The sequence below is a fragment of the Solanum tuberosum genome, unplaced genomic scaffold, assembly GCF_000226075.1.
Source record: "Solanum tuberosum cultivar DM 1-3 516 R44 unplaced genomic scaffold, SolTub_3.0 scf00146, whole genome shotgun sequence".
Classification (NCBI taxonomy): domain Eukaryota; kingdom Viridiplantae; phylum Streptophyta; class Magnoliopsida; order Solanales; family Solanaceae; genus Solanum; species Solanum tuberosum.
Window position 1 is genome coordinate 665,886 of NW_006239076.1, and position 14,455 is coordinate 680,340.

Below are 14,455 nucleotides of genomic sequence, written 5' to 3' on the forward strand. Positions count from 1 at the left end.
TGCATGTTTCATTTTGAAAATGATGAAAATGGTTTAATGTTGCTTTGAGAGTAAAGCATCAATGTTGTTGTTTTTGTTGTGAAAGGATTCTTCACACACTACTCAATACATGAATGCGAAAGGGTTCTCACATAAGGAATTCTTAGAGTTGAAAGGTTTTCTCAACTAAACTTTGAATCAAGACTTAGGAGTTATTCTAATGAACTCAACCTTGGATTGACTACTTGATCTACCCTTCCGATAAGACTAATGACTATTCTGTGGGATTTATGTTTAGCATCGAGAGGATATTGAGATGGAAGCTCTCCCGTAGTAGAGACCGGGTTTCTAGTAGCAATATCCCTATCCCATAACTATGTACCACCATAGATTTGTCTTATATAGATATTAGATAGTGGATCCACTTAAGCTAGAAGTTTATGGTTCTTACCTTGGCAAGTAAGGACATCTCTTGTCGGTGTGGGATAGGCACCAGATTTCATATCATAGCTCACATGGTCTATATGTCGGTTAATGGCTACTTTCCATAATAATGAACTAAGGTTACTTCTAGAAGTATCTTGTCACGCCCCGAGCCTACACCCTGGACGTGTCCGACACTCGAGAACCATTGCTGGCCCTAAGCGAAACCTTGGCCTGGCTCAACTCTCAGCGGCAGACTTACTCATCAATAAAAGAACTTAAAGGAAAGCTTTAACTCAAAAGTCTAAAATACTTAAATTCAGAATATTTAGAAAAAAATATTAAATTGGCCAATGAGGCAACTCAAGTCTCAACATAAACAAAGGAAATGAAAAAGACTCATGAACCACTACTATCTATCTATGAAGCCTCTACTAACTGATGGACGTCGAGAAAAGACCCACGACATCCTAATAATAAAACTGAAAAGTAAATTCAATGTGAAACCCTACAGAAAGCAAAGAGGCTCACCAACTCTAGCTGGAACACGACTGGATCAACGGAGCACCGGTTGATGATCCTGATTTCCTGTATCTGTATCATAAAAGATGCTGGCCAAATGGCGTCAGTATATGGAATGTATGAGCATGCAAGGGGAAATCTAAAACATGACATAAGCTTGAACTGGAACTGTAGAATAAATTTACCTTGTCTCATCTCAACTTAACCTCAACTCAATTCAATATAAAAGTAGTGACAATAATGCAATATAAAGAAAGCCTTTTAAAACAGTAGATAGCAACTCAATGTATTGAAAAATACAATAATAACTCAATTTGTATGTAAAAATACAAAATAACTCTGTTTGGTAGATTCTCTAACCGACAACCATCACTATGAGCTATGTGATGATACACCATCTCGCCCACACTGCCAGAACTATCCTATACCGTGTCGGGGTATAGAACTCCTCAACTAATTCGATCCACCAATCTATGCTTAAAAAATAATAAGGAATAATCTAAAAAGTATGACATTTTCTACCCGTTGGCTACATGGTTTTTTAGGACTTTGAGTTGTATGAACTCGTCCCCATATCGGTGCTCAATACTACTCCCAAAATGTACTCAGTTCATATGTTTTAAAATATTTCCTCATCCGCAAACTTTGAGATTATTACTCAAAAGATTCCTCTTAAAAGAGATGGTACTCAAAACTCCTCATGAACTCATTTGGAAATCGGTGTTTCTCCTCATTTTGAATGTAAAAACTTTACTCTATGGGAATAATTAGTTCCCATATATTCATTTTCAAAAAATGAAACTCAACTATACTCATCCTCATACTCACTTACTCAAGTCTTAAAACAAGTTTTTAAAGATGCAAAAGACTTCTCAAAATGACTCGGAAGAACTCTCAAGACTTATCCCTTAACTCTACCTTAAATTTGAATTATGAATTAAGGTTATGATTCATGTTATGAATGATCTCTTGATGTTTAAATGTAGTTTAGAGTAGTTAGAATCAGAAAGGAGTAAAGGTATCCTTTAAAAGAACTCAGACAGGCCAAATGACAGAAAAGAGGTGGGGGTAGGCGACCCTAGCGCACTGAGTAGCACGGGGCACCAGCCCATGAACTACAAGAAGCTTTTTTCAGGTGCACTGGTGGGGCGGCGCGCCATCCTCTGCCCAGAATTCCCTGACGAATTTTCTTTCTCATTTTCTGACCCTAATTCACCTAGAATCGAATAGTTTCTTCCGAACTCACTTAGATTCGAATACCCAACATAAGTACACATAAATCTACTCAAACAACCCTAAAATTAACCAATGGAATTTGATCCTTACGCTCTCGGGTAACTTCATCCCATGAATTCATCAAAACCTCAATAATCAAGATTAACGAATTAAACTTTAAGAAAACTCATCAAGAACACAAATCCTTCAAACTCAAGAACGAAATTTCAATTAAAATCACATGGTTGGCGTGTGGGTGAACGAACCCAACACCATGAGAACTCACATACCTCTTAGGGATCAAACCTTTAGCGAAATTCTGCAACAAAACTCAAGAATCTTGACAAACGCCTTGAACCTCCCCTTTTTTCTCCTTTTTTCTCTTCTTGAACTCTCTTCTAAAACCCTAAGCATAATTTAGGTTTGTGAAAGCTGAACCAAATCAGTTTAGACCTCTAAAACCTTACTAAAAACGTGTTAAGCTGAAGGGGTAAGGAAAATACCATAAGACCTCTTATAAATCCGGGTGACTTTCCTTAAGTGGATAGGCTGACTTCAAACGAGCATATGTCCCTAGACCAAAGTCAAAACTTAGAAAACACAGTGGCGTTGGAAAGAGGATTCTAAGACCTTTCATTTGATATCTTATGGGTCACCTAATTCATCCTGAACTAAAAATTATGGTCGTTTGAAGTTGACCCAAAACTCACAACTTAAGCATAACTTGCAAAATTCTCAATTTAGCTATTTCCAATTTAGCACTTTTTAAATTTAGCTCTTTCTAAGGCGGGATGTTACAATATCTCCCGTTTGGGAACATGCGTCCTCGAATGAGATCACTCTAAAGTAGAACTAAGGGTGGAAACATCTAACACTCAACTCAAACACCCAATATGCAAATTTATACAACATTTCAACTGAAAAAAGTACTAAGAAAAGAATTAGTACCTTGATTTGAAGCTTCTACGGGAGCAAATATATGTGGCTATATCTTCTTCATATCCTCCTCAGCCTCCCAAGTAGCTTCCTCAACAAACTCATTTCTCCAAAAGACCTTGACTGAAGCTATATCCTTGGTTCTCAACTTGTGAACCTGACGATCCAGAATCTGAACGAGAATCTCCTCATAAGATAGGTTGTCCTTAATACCAATATCTTCAGTAGGTATTATAAGTGAAGGATCGCCCATACACTTTTTCAACATTGATACGTGAAATACCGGATGGACTGCTGCTAACTCTAGCGGTAGCTCCAACTCATAGGCGACATTGCCAATCCTCTTAGATATCCTGTAAGGACAATTATATCGAGGACTAAGCTTCACCTTCTTGCCAAACCTCATAACATCCTTCATGGGTGAAACCTTCAAATAAACTCAATCATCCATCTCAAACTCTAAGTCTCTTCTCCTAATATCTGTATAGGATTTCTGGAGGCTCTGCACTGTTTACAACCTCTCTTGAATGATCTTCACTGTCTCTATATCTTGATAAACTATGTCTGGTCCTATCAACCCACCTCACCAAGGTCAAACCATCCAATAGGAAATCTACATCTTCTCCCATAAAGAGCCTTATAAGGAGCCATCTGGATGCTAGAGTGATAAATGTTGTTGTAGGAAAACTCAATGAGAGGTAAGTGATCATCCAAATTTCCCTTGAAATCGATCACACGCGCCCTCAACATATCCTCTAAAGTCTTAATTGTGCCCTCTGCTTGACCATTAGTCTGGGGATGGAAAACAGTACTCAAATTTACCTTTAAAGACAAACCTTTCAGGAAAGACTTCCAAAATTAGGCAATGAATTGTGCACCTCTATCTGAAATGATGGACACCGGAATTCCATGAAGTCTGACTACCTCTTGAATATATAATCTGGCATAATCTTCTATTGAAAATATAGTCTTTATCGGTAAGAAATGGGCTGATTTAGTCATCCGATCTACAACCACCCAAATTGAATCATATTGCTTGCGAGACTGTGACAAACCAGTAATGAAATCCATATTGATCAACTCCCACTTCTATTCTAAAAGATCAATGTTCTGAGCCATACCACTGGGCCTTTGGTGCTCTACATTGACTTGTTGACAATTCGAGCACTTAGCAACGAACTCTGCAATACACCTCTTCATACTACTCTACCAATAGACTTCTCCTAAATCACGATACATATTTGTCGAACCCAGATGGATAGAATATCTGGAGCTATGAGCTTCCTCTATGATCCTCTCTTGGAGTTCATCCACCTTGGGTACGCACAATCTACTTTGATACCTCAATACACCATCTCCCCCTTGTTCAAAAGCCATCAATTTCTGCTTATGACCATTTGCCTTCAGTTCAAGCAAAATAGGGTTTTCGTCTTGTTTCTCTTTCACTTCGGACACTAGTGATGATTCAGCCTCATTCATCACCACCACTCCTCCTTCAGTGGAATCCATTAACTGGACTCCCAATCGTGTAAGTCTGTGCACATCTTTGGTTAACTCTTTCTTGCCTTCCTCAACATGGGACGCACTGCCCATAGGCAACCTGGTCAATGCATCAACAACAACATTAGCCTTACCTGGGTGATAGAGAATACCCATGTCATAATCTTTGAGTAACTCCAACGACCTCTTCTGTTTGAGATTAAGCTTTTTCTGACTGAATACATACTGAAGACTCTTGTGGTCGGTGAACACATCTACATGAACACCATAAAGATAGTGATGCCATATTTTAAAAGTGAACACTACAACAACCAACTCTAGATCATGGGTTGGGTAATTCTTCTTGTGAACCTTAAGTTGTGTGGAGGCATAAGTTATAACATTGTCATTCTGCATTAATACACAACTCAACCCAACCCAACTTTGGGCATCACAATACACAACAAAACCTTGTGTACCTGTTGGTAAGGTCAACACTAGGCAGTAGTCAACCTAGTTTTCAATTCCTGAAAGCTCTTCTCAAAAGATTCAGACCATCGAAACTTTAATGTCTTCTGAGTCAACTTTGTCAATGGGGATGAAATAGATGAAAACCCCTCGAAAAACCTCATATAATAACCAGCCAATCCCAAGAAACTCCTAATATCAGTTGGAGATGTGGGTCTACTGCACTGCCTCAATCTTTTGAGTATCAACTAGAATCCCATCACCAGAAACAATGTGGCCTAAGAATGCCACAGACGTAAGCCAAAACTCACACTTAGAAAATTTGGCATACAACTCTCTATCTCTGAGAGTTTGGAGAACTACTCTGAGATGACTAGCATGGTCCTCCTCATTCCTCGAATGAATTAGGATGTTATCAATGAAGACGATAAAAAACATATCAAGATATGGTTTAAACACTTTGTTCATAAGGTCCATGAACATTGCAGGAGCATTAGTCAAACAAAAAGACATAACTAGAAACTCATAATGACCATAACGGGTCCTGAATGTTGTCTTAGGGATGTCACTTTCTCTTACTCTCAACTGATGACCTCAAAAAAGCACGTGGCACCCTAAAGTTGATAAAAAAAGATCATCGATTCTCGGCAGGGTATACTTATTCTTTATGGTAACCTTGTTAAATTGGAGGTAATCAATACACATCCTAAGAGAACCATCTTTCTTCCTCACAAATAAGAACGGAGCGCCCCAAGGTGAGACACTTGGTCAAATAAAACCTTTATCAAGAAGATCTTTCAACTGCTCTTTTGACTCTTTCCACTAAGTTAGAGCCATTATATATGGAGGAATAGAGATAGGACAAGTATTGGGAAGAATATCTATACTAAAGTTTATTTCTCTCTCAGGAGGGACTCTGGGAAGATCATCTGGAAAAACCTTTGGAAACTCACTCACAACTGGAACTAACTGAATAAGTGGTGTCTTAACACTAGAGTCATTAAATCGGACTAAGTGATAGATGCACCCCTTGGAAACTAACTTTCTCGCCTTAAGGTACGAAATAAAACGACCCTTAGGCACTGCTGAACTACTCCACTAAATAAATGGCTCATTAGAAAACTAGAACTTAACTACTCGAGTTCTACAATCAACTGAGACATAACAAGCATGAAGCCAGTCCATACCTAGAATAACATCAAGTCCACCATATCTAGCTCAACTAAGTCAGCCATGGTGTCCTTGTGATTGACAAAAATGACACAATCACGATAAACTCTCTCAGCTAGAATAGACTCACCAACCGGTGTAGAAACACTGAAGGGCTCAAGAAGTTGCTCGAGAAGAATGTCAAAATTCGTAGCAATATATGTAGTCACAAAATATAGACTCGCACCTGGATCTAGCAATGCATATACAACAAAAGTAAAGACTTTGATCATACCAGTGGCAATATCAGGTGAAATCTCTTGCTCTTGGAGACTAGTGATAGCATACAGACGGTTTGCTCCTCCTCTTGTCCCTGAAGTAGCTCCTTTAGGTGTAGCTCTGTCTGACGGAGCCACTGAAGAAGATTGGGCTTTATTCCCCCCCATTGCCATTACATTGCATGTTCTTAGGGCACTCTCTCATGAAGTTACCATTCTGACCACACTTGAAGCAACCAAGAGAGCCATCACGACATGCTCCTGGGTGGTTTCTACCAGACTTAGCATATGTAGGAGTCCAATTACTTCCTTGTGCCACACTACCTTGAGATTGTGCAGGTCTAGCTCTGAAGTTATGATAATTCTGATTCTTGAACTCACCTATGTTCTTTGGTGCAGGTACACTAGCAGATGATGGAGCAGGTCCATTTGGCTTTTGTTGAAAAGATGACCGGTTCGCATTACCCTTTTGTTGCCCGGACTCATTACCTGATATTTTAGCCTTCTTGTTGCGGAACTCTTCCCTATCTCTCAACTTGTCTTCCTCAACCTGTTGCACATGGATCATTAGCCTTGCTATGTCTATGTCCCTTATCAACATCGCAACTTTACCCTTTTTTCTTGACAGATGAGACAACTCAAACACAAACAAGCTCATCTTACTTCTCATATCAGCAACCATCTCCGGAGCATAACGGGAAAGTTGGGTGAACTTGAGGCTGTACTCAGGTACACTTATGGATTACTGCTTAAAAGTGAGGAATTCTATTACCTTTGCCTCTCTCAGCTCACGGGGAAAGAAACACCCCATGAAAGCCTTTTCAAACACAGCCCAACTCACAATTGGTGCACCCTCAGCTCTACTATTTTTCCATTGGTCATACCAGACTCTAGCAACACCCTTCAGTTGGTATGCAACTAGTTCCACACGCTCAGCATCTGCAAAATGCATCACCTCAAATACTTTCTGCAACTCTTCCACAAAGATTTTCGGATCTTCAATGACACTTGAATTGGTGAAGTCTGGAGAATTCATCCTCAAGAACTCAAGGATCCTGGATGTATCAGCCACATCCTGTCGATTCCCTTTTTGTTGCCCAGCTTAGTTGGTCACAACTTGACACAACATCTGGATAGCATCTCAAAACTCAGCATCAGTGACCTCTCCTTGGGGTTGCACTTCTGGTGCATTGGGAACCCTTGATCCTGAGGATCAACATTCCTCCTAGCAGGATGACCTCAGACAACTCTTTGTGGAGGCATGATCTGAAATATACACGGAAGCATAAATTAGAAAGAAAGTTTATAGAGTTGAACTCTATCGCATGAAAATAGTATGAAAGAAGTGAGAAAGTTCCTAAATGTCGCAGCTTTCTAATTATATATGTGGCGCGCTTCACACCGATAACTAGGAATCTACAGACACGACTTCATAGACACCCTATGACTTTTAAACTATGTGCTCTGATACCAAGTTTGTCACACCCCGAGCCTACACCCTGGACGTGGCCGACATTTGAGAACCATTGTTGGCCCCAAGAGAACCCCTAGCCTAGCTCAACTCTCAGCGAAAGACTTACTCATCAATAAAAGAACCTAAAGGAAAGCTTTAACTCAAAAGTCTCAAATACTTAAATTCAGAATATTTAGAAATGAACATTCAGCTGGCCAAAGAGGCAACTCAAGTCTCAACATAAACAAAGGAAATGAAAAAGACTCATGAACTACTATTGTCTATCTACGAAGCCTCTACTAATTGAGATGGACATCAGGATAAGACCCTCGACATCCTAATAATAAAATTAGGCAGTAAACTCAAAGTGAAACCCTTTGGAAAGCAAGGAGCTCAGCAACTCTAGCAGGAACACGGCTGGATCAACGGAGCGCCGGTTGATGATCTTGATTTCCTGTATCTGCATCATAAAAGATGCAGGCCAAATGGCATCAATACATGGAATGTACGAGAATGCAAGGGGAATTCCAAAACATGACATAAGCTTGAACTGGAACTGAAGAAACAACTTACCTCGTCTCATCTCAACTCAACCTCAACTCAATTCAATATAAAAGCAATGACAATAATGCAATATAAAGAAAAGCTTTTAAAATAATAGATAACAACTCAATGTATTGAAAATACAATAATAACTCAGTTTGTATGTAAAAATACAAAATAACTCTGTTTGGGAGATTCTCTTACCAACAACCATCACTATGTGTGATGGTATCGCGTCTCGCCCACGCTGCCAGAACTGTCCTATACCTTGCCAGGGTATAGAAATCCTCAACTAAGTGGATCCACTAAGATATGCTTAAAAAGAAACAAGGAATCATCTAAAAAGTATGACCCTTTCTACCAACGTTGGCAATATAGTTTATCAGGATTTTGATTTGTATAGACTCGTCCCCATATCGGTGCTCAATACTACTCTCAAAATATACTCAGCTCATATGTTTAAAAACATTTCCTCATCCAAACTTTGAGATTATTACTCAAAAGATTCCTCTTAAAAGAGATGGTACTCTAAACTCCTCTATGAACTCATTTGGAAATCGGTGTTTCCCCTTATTTTGAATGTAAACGCATTTACTCTTTGGGAATACTTAGTTCCCATATATTCATTTTGAAAAAATGAAACTCAACTCTACTCATCCTCATATTCAAGTACTCAAGTCTTAAAACACGTTTTAAAATATGCAAAAGACTTCTCAAGATGACTCAGAAGAACTCTCAAGACTTAACCTTTAACTCTACCTTGAATTAGAATTATTAATTCAAGGTTATGATTCATGTTACGAATGATTCTCAATGTTTAAATGTACTTTAGATTAGTTAGAAGCAGAAAGGAGTAAAGGTATCCTTTAAAAGAACTCATACGGGTCAAAAGACAGAAAAAGGGTGGGGGCAGGCGACCCTGGCGCACTGAGTGGTGCGGGGTGCCAGCCCCTGAACTACATGAAGTTTTTTCTGGCGCACTGGTGGGGCGGCGCGCCAGCCTCTTCCCAAAACTCCCTGACGAATTTTCTTTCTCGTTTTCTGACCCTAATTCGCCTAGAATCGAATAGTTTCTTCCGAACTCACTTAGATTCGAATAACCAACATAAGTACACAAAAATCTACTCAAACAACCCTCAAATTACTAACATTCATCTCAAGAATTCGTCAAAATCTCAATAATCAAGATTAACAAATTAAACTTCAAGAAAACTCATCACAAACGCAAATCCTTCAAACTCAAGAACGAAGTTTCAATTAAAATCACATGGTTAGCGTTTGGTTGAACGAACCCAATACTATGAGAACTCACATACCTCTTAGGGATCAAACCCTTGGCGAAATTTCGCAACAAAACCAAGAATCTTGACGAACGCCTTGAACCTCCCGTCTTTACTCCTCTTTTCTCTTCTTGAACTCTCTTGTAAAACCCTAAGCGTAATTTAGGTTTGTGAAAAATGAACCAAATCAGTTTAGACCCCTAAAACCTTACTACAAACGTTTTAAGCTGAAGGGGTAAGGAAAAGACCAGAATACCCCTCATAAATCTGGGTAACTTTCCTTAACTGGACATACTGACTTCAAACGAGCATATATCCCTCGTTCGAACTCAAAACTTAGCAAACTTGGTGGCGTTGGAAAGAGTATTCTAAGACCTTTCATTTGATATCTTATGGGCCACCTTACTCATCCTATACGGAAAGTTATGGTCGTTTGAAGTTGACCAACTCACAACTTAAGCATAACTTGCAAAAATTCTCAATTTAGCTATTTCCAATTTAGCGCCTTCTAAATTTAGCTCTTTTGCATGTGTTTTAAAGATGATTTGACATGCATTGACCATGATCACGATTTATATTGTTTAACTTTTTATCTTATCGTTTATCTTGGTCATTGCATGCCATGTAAATTTTTTTTAGCATTATTTTCTAACTCTTATGCATTGCTATCATACTTGGTACATTCTATGTACTAACGCATACTCTTGCCTGCATTGTTTCACTAATGTAGGGTCTGAAGCTCCTATTCCGCATACTCGTGGCTAGTTGTGGTACCTTGTAGCTTTTGAAGATTGGTGAGTCCTCATGTTCCGAGGACTGAGACTCTTTTATCGGTTTATGTCTTTTCTTTCGGATGTTGTATGTGATGTATGTGTTATGTCCCAATCACTCTTTGAAGTTATAGATGGCTTTGAGACTGTATTATACTTTTGTCATACTCTTTATGATATAAAACTGTCTTTGAACTCTTTAAATTCTATTGTCTTGTATAATGTATGCTAAATGACTTGTGTAGGGCCTCTCGGGGGTCTTATACGCCATGTCACATCTAGAGTGTTGTACTTTGTGTCAGTGACAATAACCTCTTAAAGTTGTCTTGTCATTAGCTGTTGTTTTAGATTGAATGATCAAAGGATCATTCAACCATTGTAATATGCTAAAGAATTGATATCAAGATAAATGCAATTTCAATTAGTTTCGCACAAATTATCAATTTAACAATTTACATCGAGCAATAATTTAAAGGAAGTGTTATCAAAAAGTACTCCGGTCCTTAAAAATTAATTGGGTTTGATACACTCTTCTCTTGGTTTGTTAATACTCTTGTATGAGATATTCATAGAAATCAAAGAGTTTACATGTCTTTATTTATGACGTATTGAGGTCATAGAAATTGAGCTTATTGTTGAAATTTTTATAGAGAATAAGAATATGCCTTGTTAAGAACGTTAGTAAGGATTTAATTATTTCCCTTGAAACTTATTTATATAGTTCATATATGTATTGCTTTATATTCTGTTAAAATCAAGCTTGTCACACCCTTTTTTTTTACCATATTTATAGGGTTTGAAAAAGGTTTGTCCAATTAAAATGACGTTTTGATAGGGATTATTTATTTACAGAGTCGTCACTTGAAATTGAATTTTGGTGTTCCAAGTCACTTTATTGAAATCCCTAATCAAAATGAAGTTTTGACTCTATTAATTAATGGTCTACGAACTAGCTAGAAATTTAGGTAAGAAATTATGTTGACCGAGGAGAAAGGTATTAGGCATCCCTCGAATTTCATGGTTTAGCACAACCACTTTATTAACTTATACTCTGCTTAAACCAATTTTTGAATAAATTTTGTTATTAATTATGCCTATAATTCACATTAGATTTGCTGAACTTTCATTAATCTTACCCAAGACGCAATGTTGCGACCTCAATTTTGACATAGTCGATCAAGGTGCATAACTAAAAGTGCAACTAACAAAATTATTTTTTTTTTAAAAAAAATCAACTAAATTAAAATGTCAATCTTATTCTTAAAAAATGACCCTTAACTTGGTTTCAACGGACAACTACGCCCTCAAACTTTGAGTGTGCACAAGTAGACACTTAAACTTGATAAAATTGAAAAAGTAGACACACATGTCCTACATTGACATAATACATGTAGGACGCCACGTAGGACACAAAATTGTTATGTAGGAAAAATGTGTTCATTTGTTCAATTTCATACAAGTTTAAGTGTCTACTTGTGCACACCCAAAGTTAAATGTCATAGTTGCCAGCTAACGCCAAGTTAAAGATCATGTTTATGTATTAATAACTCTTGAAATGTATAAGTCCCAGCGGCTTCATAGGGAAGACCAGGAACTTTTCATACTACTATCGATAAAAGCCGTCCTTGGTGCTAGTAATCAAGTCCAGTATATCCTGGGAGATGAATGACGCCATTCCAGAATAGCCAGGGAGAATATAAATGATCTAAGGAAAATTGTATACATCTGATAAGCCTCTTAATTTAGGGAGCAAGCGGAATCAGACAAACAAGAAACCTTCGATAAAATTATTTAAAAATATCAAAAAGGGGAAGCTCAAAGCCAATAGTGAAACGATACGTATAAATCAGGAAAAACCTTCAATATGATGTGTGGTCTGTGTGTTCTCAGGCACAACACTAATATTCCCCTAGTCATTCATCTAGTTTTACATGTGGAAGGTCACTTTTTTATATCAATGATTTGTATTCAAAGGTGAACTCAAGATTTGAAGACTTTGGATGCACTAATATAAACATAGCTCAAATATGAGCTCTTAGCTAAACTTAAAATAAAAACAATAAAAAAGGGCTTTAGTTGGGATTCAAACCCTGGTCTTCTCAAGGGATAGTATCTCTAGCTTGTACCAGTAGCACAAGAGCACTTCTATGCTTTTCATGGGTGCACTTTTAACTATATCTTAATTTCAACCAGTTTTTCAAAATAGATATACATATATACATATGACTTTTTCGAAAATTAGCGGATGCACGTGCAGCCCCTCTCCATAGTGTGGGTCCACCTTTATTTGTATTCTTTCAATTCTTTTTCATGCGCATTACTTGACAAATCACCGGCAAACAAAAGGGCTTCAGGAGAATGTCGATGGATAGCGCTTTCTTGTCGGCATCTTTTGACTGACTACCGGCAAGGGCCTTTTCTTCACAATGACTTTGCGAAGAAGCTCCCGTTATAGCCCACTCTTCATCTAAGTAATATGACGGAGAGCTTGTAGCCACAAATGCTGAAGAAGACATAATGTATGGACTTTGATCATTAACTAAGAGCCGATTTGGATTGGCTTAAAAAACCAGCTTTTAAGTCAAAAATAAAAAATCAAACTTAAATGAATTTTAACTCAAAAAATAAAAAGTACGGGCAGACCTACTTTTGGTTTTTGACTTATTTTAAGTTACTTTTTATATTTTTCAAACACTCCAGAAGTCAAAAACTAGTTTAAGGGTAAGTTTGACCAACTTTTAAGTCAATCCAAACACCATCTAAGAATTGTAATTTCTTAAAAGTGTATTTACCAATTATATATATAGTAGATATATATTTTAAGTCAAATATTATTTTTTTCTAAAAAGTAATGCTTACAAGGTAAAACACCTACTTTTTAATTATTATTTTTTTGGGTATAATTGCATACATTGGTTGAAGATTACATGATTAAGATGTCTTCAATAAACACTCGTATAGATGACCTAAATATAGTCAGGCCCATCTTGTTTGGACTAAGACATAATAGTTATAGTTTTTGTGTAGATTATTTACAAGATAATTACATATAAATATGAGTGAAATGCTAAAAAATACATTTAAATTATTCGCCTTTTTAAATTTCACACCTAAACTATTCGAAGTGTGAGAAACACATCTAAACTCACTCATAAATTTGAGAAACACAACTCAAATAATATGTGATAGTGTGTGTTACACTCTCTTTTTAAAATAAAAAATTGCCACGTGGATTGCCGCACGGGAAACAATTCCACCGTGACACAAAATGATAACACATGTAATAGTTCCAGCTGAATATATAAATTTAATTACAACTTCACTCTTTAAAAATCAATTGAAAATGTATAAAAAATATTTTAAAAAATGTGTCAAAAAAAAACGTTGACGAATATTCAAGGTCCAGTCAATATTGAGATGTGTTTCTCAAACTAATGAGTGATAATTTAGATGTGTTTCTCGCACTCCCAATAGTTTCAGGTATGAAACAAAAAAAATAGATATTTTAAAATGTGTTTTAGACATTTAATTAAAAAAAATGTGTCGGCAAAAAAAAGGCCACGTGGACGAAAATTGTGAGTTAGACGCGCATGAGAATTTGTAGACACACATTTGGTCCATCCAACATTGACGTATGTTTCCCAAACCAATGAGTGATAGTTTAGGTGCACGCTCCCAATAGTTTAAATTTGATACTCAAAATACAGATAATTATGAATGCTTTTGACACTTAAACCTATAATTATTTATGATAAAGACATTAATTGATAACCTAATAAATTTGGTATCCGAGTGGCTGTGATGTATAAAATTACATTGATACAATAGAACAATTACTTTACACTGTTGGTATATGTAATTCAAATCGATAGGGAAAAAACATTCCAATTCCAACTATGGTTATTAACACATAATTGTGTTCCAAAGTTGATAAGACAACTTTGGCAAATCAAAATTTGA